Source organism: Anticarsia gemmatalis, chromosome 18, assembly GCF_050436995.1.
Source record: "Anticarsia gemmatalis isolate Benzon Research Colony breed Stoneville strain chromosome 18, ilAntGemm2 primary, whole genome shotgun sequence".
NCBI classification, from domain to species: domain Eukaryota; kingdom Metazoa; phylum Arthropoda; class Insecta; order Lepidoptera; family Erebidae; genus Anticarsia; species Anticarsia gemmatalis.
In genome coordinates this window covers 8,142,695-8,152,716 of record NC_134762.1, presented here as the reverse complement: position 1 = coordinate 8,152,716, position 10,022 = coordinate 8,142,695, and the positions used below count along the sequence as shown (strand labels likewise).

The 10,022-nt window shown below is 33.7% G+C and overlaps 1 non-coding gene across 1 annotated transcript; it reads right to left on the bottom strand.

Moving 5' to 3' along the window:
* Positions 1-9,210: 9,210 nt before the first annotated feature.
* Positions 9,211-9,283, bottom strand: TRNAR-ACG (transfer RNA arginine (anticodon ACG)). Its single transcript has one exon. It is a non-coding gene; the product is annotated as a tRNA-Arg (tRNA).
* Between the last annotated feature and the right edge of the window lie 739 nt (positions 9,284-10,022).

Below are 10,022 nucleotides of genomic sequence, written 5' to 3'. Positions count from 1 at the left end.
TTTTTATATGAAAACAGCCGTGTCTAAAAATCGAGATCCGCCATTATCAGGGATTAGGGGTGAACCTCTAGAATCTCTTTTGAATGGTATACAAGATAAGCGGTAATTTATTAGCTCGTAAGCCGAAGCCGATGCGAAGCCGAATTATATTCCGTCACTGAAAAGTCTAAAAGCTTTTGAACGAGTACCTTGATGTGGTCGCTTTTCAAACTTCACTGAGATTGTATATTCGGATAAGGAAATTTTTAGTAGTGTACTAAGATTCGTCTTGGTAGAATCTTGTTTTAGATTTTAAATAGTGGATTGAAAGGATAGTGAAAGCCGTTTTTGTTTTAAGAGGCCTTGAATAACAAGGATTGGTACAGTATTTTTGTATTGCTATCAATACTGATCAGCGTTCTTTGCGTATTTCGCAAGAGCTTCGCAATTTCTTTAAGTTACTTTAAATATGAAACGCTCGCTAGTCAATAATATTGACTAGAGGAAATCGTGCCACTGATTCTAAAATTAAAAACATGTTAGACAAATCTCTGCCCTTTGCCTCTGCCTGATCCTTGCCCATTGGAGAGATATGGGTATTTTTGGTAAGATTAGAATGTGACTGAAAAATGAAGCAAATCAAACAAAATACTTTGAGTGAATGTTTGTTGTTTTGTTATGGAATTAACTTAATATAAAGATGTCTTATTAATAAGATACAGATTCAACAAATCAATGCTATATTGAATCTATATTGTTATTGTACATTATCACAATTCATTAACTTAGTTCCCGGCAAAGTATTTTGCAGTAGGCTCTTAAACTAAGTAATTTCTTAACAGTGGTCCGTCAGTTCGAAGTTATCATAAGATTTATAAAATGAAGCGAAACTTGTATTTTATCTTAAAATGATTGGAGTTAAAATCGTTGGAACGGGTGTTAATAAGATCGCTCGAGCGAGATGATAAATTGTCTCAAAACTTTACTGAAATATTGATTCAAATGTAATTTAAGTTTTCTACGAATTTGAATTAAGTTCTGCGTTTTGGTGGTTGCCTTTTTAATTAATAGGAGGATAAATTACAGTTTATTAGTATTTGCTTCAAAATATGATCATAGTTGTACCCTTGACTTCGTTCGCGTCGATAGCTAACAAAAGACCATGTTTTATCTCCCTACCATCAGTCTGCCAGGCGGTTTATCGGTTAACAAACATACATTCGAAATTATAATTCTATAAATGCATTTTGCTTTTTTTCGTATGGTTTATCAATTAATGTGTAAGTCCCCAAAAGTATTTTGCCTAATAAATAGAACTGATACATTCCTTTCATTTTTCCTTGACACGTTCCCTCTATTCTAAACTATAGCACAGCGGTACTAAGCTTTGATTTTGATAAGCGGCTACCCATCTATTTTCTGGCTGTACCAATATTACTTATTTCACTAACCGATGAAAGAACTTTAATCACACTTCTCTATAAATTTCAATAATTTTACGGGAATATTCACATCTACATACCATTATAACGACATAAGTCACGACTTCCATAAGAATTCAAATAAAGTGTCGTATTAAGATGAATTGGGACGTTTATCCGTTTTTAATGAAGCCGTCTTGTGTGATTTGAAATGTTTCCTTATATGGGAACCTTATATTATATCCATTGATTCCCTTGTCTGACGATCTTTGGTCTTATAAAACGATGAATTTTAAAGGAAGTGTATTTTATTCCCTCTTCCGGAAGGTAAAGCTATTTGACATGTTTGAGCATTGTTTGAATTTAGATAAAATTCTTTCTTTTTTCAGTTTGTATTTCTTCCTTGGTAATGAACTTGTAAAGCTCAGTAAAAACTTATTAGTGCAACAAAATTTAGGCAGAAAGTATAAGCCATTAGTGCAATATTTGCTCACATGATCCATTCGCCAGTTTGAATCTACAAATAAAAAAATGTTAAATGTTACTGAAACTCTTGAAATGAAAATCCTTGACTCTACTCAACTAATATATAAATACTCAAATTATAATCAATGAAATTTATTTTATTCATTACTTTAAAAGACAATTATCAAAAGCTAATATTATTCTGAAAAAGTTCACAGACCTTATTAAGAGGTACGATATAACTCCGATATTGAACACGACTCACGACATTGTTTTTGACCATTACTGTGCATTTTCGTCGGCGCATTAAGCGACGTGACTGGCCTGATTCCGCTCATTCCTTGTCAATTATGAACGAAACTTGCTTATGAAATATAGCGGCTGTTAGTGAATAAGCTTTTTGTTTTTCCTCTCAGGAAGAGAGTTATTTTGACTTTTACTTGAGGAAAAATTGGTTGTGCGTTTTGTAGATTTATGATTTATGAGTTAACTATCTTTTGCCTTACGACTCCGTGCACGTGGAATAGTTGCTAGGATAAAACATCATCTTATGTGGAAATTCAGTTTTTGTAAAGTTTTGTGACAGAGGAACAAACGTATATACATCCTTATAAACTATCGAAATTACTATATCATTAGGAAGTTTGAATTGCATTCTAGATGGGGAGAAATGTTTATGACATTGATTTTTGATTTGTTTATGAAAGCAACCATAAATAATTATGTAAAACCGAAAAAGAATTATCGACATGACCTTATAGTTATATTTTTAGATATAGTAAGAACATAAGCTTAAACCTATTTGTTCAAATAAAACGTCAAAACTCAATAAATCACAGGTGCTGTAACAATAAATACCTGAAAAGAAAAGTCTCGATTCAACAAAAAGTGAGACGCCATACATTTGGAGTAAAAGGTATAATTACGCATAACGATCGTACAACGATAATGGAACGATATTATAACGATAATATCTTTTTCATCGTTATTATTGGCCACTCGCCTTGTTATGTAAATCAAGTAACATTCGTGTTAACACAAGTTGGTAATGAATTGGTATTTTGGGGTAATTGCCCAAATGGGGTAATTTATAAATAATGAGGCACTGGGAAGTAATTTCGATGAAAATGTTATATAAGGTGTTGCTAAAGTATTTGTTAATGTGTTATCGATTTGTCGTGGTGACTGTTTGGGACGACATTTTTATAATAAGAAAGCCGCTTGGTTTGGCAATTTTTAAAAAAGATAAATGTTTTTTGTTGTTGCGATAAGATTTTAAATGTATTTCGGTATTTTATTACCAGTTCAAATCTATACTTAATATTATAAAGCTGAAGAGTTTGTTTGTTTGTTTGTTTGAACGCGCTAATCTCAGGAACTACTGGTCCGATTTGAAAATTCTTTCAGTGTTAGATAGCCCGTTTATCGAGGAAGGTTATAGGCTATATAACATCACGCTATGGTCATTAGGAGCGGAGTAGCAACGAAAAATGTTACAGAAACGGGGAAAATTTTGACCCATTCTCTTAGATGACGCAAGCGAAGTTGCGCGGGTCAGCTAGTCATTTATATAACGTATAATCGTGAAACGATAGGCCACAAAGCGATTAGATTTTTGCTTCATTCGATTTCGCGAATAAAAACCTATCTCTGTTCAAACTGCCACGGTCTCGTAAGTCTAAATAGAGCCTTTGCAAAATTATCTATGATCACTAGCGATCATTATTCTCAAACTGAAAGCACATTAGTGTTATTAATGTAATAGTTGTAGCACATATGTTGTTATGATGACACTCGATCTTTGACAAGACCGTCTGCTAGCTGAAAACTCTTTGAATAAGTATTAGTCTTGGTTATTTATTAGAAAGTGCCTTTTAACTTATTTTGGATAGTTTTCATGAAAATATATAGAAAATAAGGCATTCAAACTTTCCTTAAGCAAGAGCTATAGATTCTCAGATGGAACAAAATCTATTGTATTATTAATCTTTAGGCAATAATTTCAGCTCTTTTCATACAGTGGCGCAAAATGTAGCTAAACACAGTGAATTTTCTGTGCCTTACCCCCGGTTTTTGAGTACATTTAGTGGTAGTTTCCTCAAAAATGTAAGTTTAAACGCAATTGAATAGATAAACTACCGCTAAATGTTCCTCAGAAACTGGGGGTTAGTAAATTAGCCTCTGGTCTGTATCACATGTGGTGATTTTTTTGGTAGTACAAGAAATAATAATAATACGTGAATTGACTAGAGAGTTGGTCAAACAGTTAATAGTTATTTCTCAAAAATAACTGCCGCAAATACCATTATCTTTCAACACATACTTCTAAACAATACCAAATAAGAGAACAAAGGAAAGATTCCCTTGATATATTTATAGCGGCTTATAAGAACGATAGCGAAAGGTACACATTAATTATTAATGAATTTCCTTTCCTTATTGGTTTCTTGATTTGATCTTCGAAGTTCTGTTACGTGGTCATTACTTGACATTGATTTTTCGTGGAAGAGAATCTTTTGGTCAAATGGTAGTGGAGTAAAGAGTGTCCGTTTAATATTAAGTTATGGGTCTTAGAAAAACGGTTCTTGGAAATAATTATGTGAATCGTGATATAATTTAGATACAGCAAAAAATGACAACTGAAAAATTACGGTATATTTATGGCACGAAAAATGTATGTAGTAGTAATTGTCAGAGTAGTGAAGTTGCCTCTTACGGCAAATGTGATCTGACCCTACTTCGAAGGATATCTGCAATCAATGGCTTTTTAATTTATCTAATCGTTTTTTTACTCCTATTGCACCATTCCTTCCACCTTCCTCCAGGCTTATATTGCTTGAAATCCGCGGCTGTACTCTTCTTCTCCTTCTGCTAACTCTCAATAAATTATATTTTTTATACCTATTGCAATAATTATCGCTTACTAACAAAAAATGTATCAAAAATATTGCAAAATCTTCAATTATCACCTTATTAAATAGGCTAAGGACCTCGTTGACATAATATTTATAAAATATTCGTCGTTGTGATAATAATCTCGATGTAAAAGCCTATTAAACGTGTTCACGATCTTTCGCATTTAACGGATGTTTAACAGATACCGTCATATTAGGATTTGGGACGGAAATTAAATAAAAATGTTTGAGGTCTTGTTGAAGGTTGTGCTGACATACAAATATAGATCTATGTTATTTCATGAACTGATAATAAATATGGAATATCTTGGGCATAATTTCTACAATTTTTCATTAATTAAAAAAACAACATCCACACTAATATTTGCTCTTGTGTCGCGGGGACTTTTACAAACATACAAACAACGGACACAAAGCACAACCAGACCCGAAACAATTATTTGTGGATAGCACAAGTAATTGTTCCGGGTGGGAATTTAACCCACGACCTCTCAACGCAATGGTAGCGGCGTGGTGACCTTGACCACTACTCCACGGAGACAGTCAATGCATTTGTGTTGCTATTAATGAAATATTTATAACGATTTCACTTGACATTTCGGTTCATCATGCATTTACCGTGTACCTACATAAGCTGACTGTCTCATGGTCGACTTTGTTTTGTACTAACCAAAGTTATAAGCATTTCATCTTAAAAAAAGTATCTAGCACTTGAAACAAAGTTGACACGATGATGATGAACTTATGTTCGTGAAAGTGCTACTAAATAGTTGAACATATACATGTTATGTAGTTAGTGGTATGTTCTTGTCGAATGCAAAATACCACTTACTACGTCATACAACACTTACCCTTTCCCCATAAACAAATCCTCTATTACGCACTTGACCTTTCAAAAGGTCATCACATAAAAATCGATTCACACATTAAGTTTTTTTATCTCCCATCATCAGCATTGCCCTTCAAGAACCATTCGTAAATTCTCCCCAAAAACAAAAGATCCCACGTTTCTTACGAGACGCTGATTTATTACCCAATGCCCATCCCTTTCCTTATAAGTTGTTCCGCTTTTTGCAATGTCTTAATACGAAGTACAGGAAATTGTGAAACTGGGTGAAAGGCTGCATTATTGCTATCTTGCTGTAGTTTATTAAACGGGTGTAATTGAAAGGTTTCATTTACTTCTTAGGTTCAATTTAGCTGTTTTTAATTTCAAGAACTTTATTTTATGGACATTTTATTAACATACATTTAGAATTCTACTTTTACAAGATGTTGTCGTATATATTGTTAAATTTTTTCAATGTTTGAGACTAAAATCGACTATCAAATCAGATGTTAATACAAATAAATATTTCAATCATTATAGAGATAGCATTAATAGCCGCTTTATCTCACTGATATATGATAAGCCGACAATCTTTGACCACCTCAAGGCAATGATATGTAATAGGTTACGGGAATTAACGCGAACACGCATTTTAGCTTGTTTCGTTTTTTACCGTGTTTGCATTATTCCCTTATCCTATATACTTATGAAAAATTATTAAAAATGCAACGCGGGAGTTTAAAAGTTATCAAGGCAAATATTATTTTAGCTCTGAGAAAAAGAACTTAAGTGTTCTATATAAAGATTTCTTTTTAAGCTGTTATTCTTCTAAAGCATTTAAGTATTTGTGTCATTCCACTATATCCTATGTATCACTTTACTACAGCAATTTGACCGAAACTTTCGCTAATCATGTTTCTTAGGTAGATAAAAAGGGTCATAAAATGTGCCTATCTATGATTGGGATCGTCTAGGTTTTTGTTGATTTGTAGGATATGGGATTTTAGGCTGTGTCTTTGCTTGACTGTACCAGTTTTATGTATTACAGCTAACAAACTGTGGCGTTGTACTTCATGGGTGAAAAAGGGTGAAAAAGGCGTATGATAAACTAGTTGACCCGCGCAACTTCGCTTGCGTCACATAAGAGAGAATGCGTCACAATTTTCCCCGTTTTTGTTACTTTTTTTACTGTTACTCTGCTCCTATTGGACGTAGCGTGATGATGTATAGCCTATAGCCTTCCTCGATAAATGGGCTACCTAACACTGATTTTTTTTTAATCGGACCAGTAGTTCCTGAGATTAGCGCGTTCGCACAAACAAACAAACAATCAAACAAACAAACTCTTCAGCTTTATAATATTAGTATAGATAAAACTGGTAAACACGTCTTACAATACAAGTCAAGTGCAGGAGTACTAGGAATGAACCAATTGTTGTACAACAATAATCAAAATAACTATTTTAGTAACACACGAATATTAGGGCTCGATTAGGAATCGAATTTACAATCCCCTGTCCTCTAGTAGCGGCGTATTAACCACATACCACATAATTTCTTTAAATCTGACTCAAAGCTTGATCATCTTCCAAAGCAGGCACGTGTTGACATATTTCCCATAACTTGCAATCACAACAAAGTGCAAATAAGTTACATGTTTTAATACACGAACTTAAAAACATATTTAAGATTCAAATCTTTTCAGTCACGAAGTCTACACACCGAAACGTTATTTGTTTCATTTTTATCTCCTAGCCGTAAACAGCCCACGCTTACATGTATGTGGTTATATGATGATAATAAAAGTGTTGTCCCCGCCTCAAACTTCATGGGAAAATATCTATGTTTACGTCGATGTAATGTTTACATTCTATATATAGCTATATACGGCAATGTTTGAATAGAACATCAAAATAAGAAAACACTAATTTAACCTGCTGTATTTTTGCTCTCATGATTTTGGGTATTCTGCAATTATGCAGTTGTAAAGTATAAATTTTAACTCATAAATGTCCCACTGCTGGACAAGGGACAACTCAAGACCTAACTCCTCCCTCATTACGGGGAGTCTTCTCCCCGTCATGAGGGAGGAGTTAGGTATTGAGTTCACCATGCTGGCCAAGTGCGGGTTGGGTTATAAAAGCCGCGTTGCACAAAAACGTGTTACCGTGGAAAGGTCAGTATAAAAATGGGGAATATCGAGCCAATAGTCGAGACCACTCCTAATAATCGTAGAATTTTTATGGTCTATTTTCAGAATTAGAGTCAAGCACTTGAAAATCAATGAAAAAATTTAAAGAAAGAACATATCCAAGCGTATTATGGATACATAAGAAGCTTGATAAAAAAATACCCCTAACAATTTTGCTTAAGTATAGGTAAATAAAATTGACTCTAGGTATTTCAGCATGAACGGCAAAGACGATAATTAATGATAAGTGTGTCTAGTAAGACCTAATGAAGGAGGACTTTGACTAATAGCTCCAGACCCTAGTTTATTAGCCCTAGATTTTTTCTTTAGATGTTAGGCACAATAGATTTATTGAACCTTTGTTACCTACTGAAAATATCGTATATATTTCAAGGGTTTTATATATTGTTAAGGTAACGCTTAAATATTTTTTTAAAAATCAGGAAATTTTTAAGTATTTTGAAGCACTTACACGATTCCATCTTCATCATAAAGTTAAAAATAGTTCATACATTAGCAGACTGCACAGCTTATTTGGGTATATGTAAAGAGAACTATGTTTGGTCACGATCTGCAAAGACATAAAACAGTTAAACATGTTACTTGTACCTTTCATATTTTTAATAAAAGCCAGAAAGTATCCATTCTTCACATATGTAGCTTTACTTTTTGTGAACGTAACCTACCAGAGTCGAGAAACTAACAATCATTCAAATGTGCAGTATTCAAGGATCAGAACAAAAATCGTCCTGAAAAGAGCAAAAATTGCACCTTCAGAAAAAACCACGCTACCAAAACTTCCGCGTCCGATAACCCTATTGTTCTGTTTTGTTTTGCATGCCATTCGTGCTTGAATCGCGTGCGTCATTTCACAGGCCAGTCTGAACGCGTGGCACGCATTCACTGGCACGCTTTACTATTTGGCAGCTCGGATATTGTTCCGTCGCTGCATAGAGAATGCTTTTTTGTAGCAATTGTGTATGAAAATTATAGTTGACAGAAAAAAAATCGATGGCATGATTTTTCATAGTTCTAGGTTTTTCATTTTTTGTACTCGTAAGTTAGATGTAACATCAAAATTAACAAAAGCGACGCGATACCAATTTAAAGAAACTTGCGTCTATTCATAGTTCGGAGTGTATGATGTATGTAATTTTACACGGATGGAATATTTATGATCTTTGACCTTGCTAAATTATTCGATTCAAGGTGTAAAATGTGAATATTAAATGAGTTCCCTACACATTAAGTTATTATTTTAGGGGTTAACCGTTAAAGATGGGAGTAAGGCGAGGGTCTTTGGAATAGAAACGAAAATGTTGATAAAAATGGTCGTATTTCTGAGAAAAATATAAGTTGCATTAAAGCTTTCAAAATAAAACTTAAGTTAAGCTTACAAAAAGTTCATCGCGACCCTGCCAGGATTCGAACCTGGAATCTTCTGATCCGTAGTCAGACGCGTTATCCATTGCGCCACAGGGCCCTGTTGAATTCTCTGGTGAAATAACGCTTTCGTATCAATACATGTTTAAATATTCAGGACTTAACCAATTCAAAGCTCTTGAAAACTGAAATTTGGGGTCAAGGTGGTTCGCTCGCCGGGTCGCCCTGAAAATATAACAAAGGAATAGATGTACTTTATATCAGAGTTAATTAATATTTGCTATATTGAGTTTATAATATGCACATGTTATCATGACATAAACCTTTGCGTTATAATAATTATTCTAAAAATAATACTAAAAATAGATGAACGTATTATTCTATTACGCATTTTTTAAAAAACATGTTGGCATAAAAAAATAAGACTAAGGTGTGATATGATACAATAGTATATATTGTATGTATATGGATATCTTTGCAAGTTAACTTTCTGACGAGATAAATATCCTCATATATTATTTGGCTATGTTAACATGAAGACTAATATTCTAATATATGGATGAGACAAGCGGAGGACCGTATAAACTTGCGTGCTGAGGCCTATACTCAACAGTGGGTGGATACGGGCTGATTAGATAGATAGATAGAATATTTTATCAATAAAAAATAATACTCATGTTTTCGTTCCCCAACTTAGTAAAGGTCATCGATCTACAATTTGTTATTGAGACATGAAACTCGCGATTTTATCGCCGACCGTATCGAAATCGTTAAACGAAACTAAGTATTGGTGTCGTGAAATAAATTGTAGGTATCGGGAAGGTTTCAGCGTTTTGATA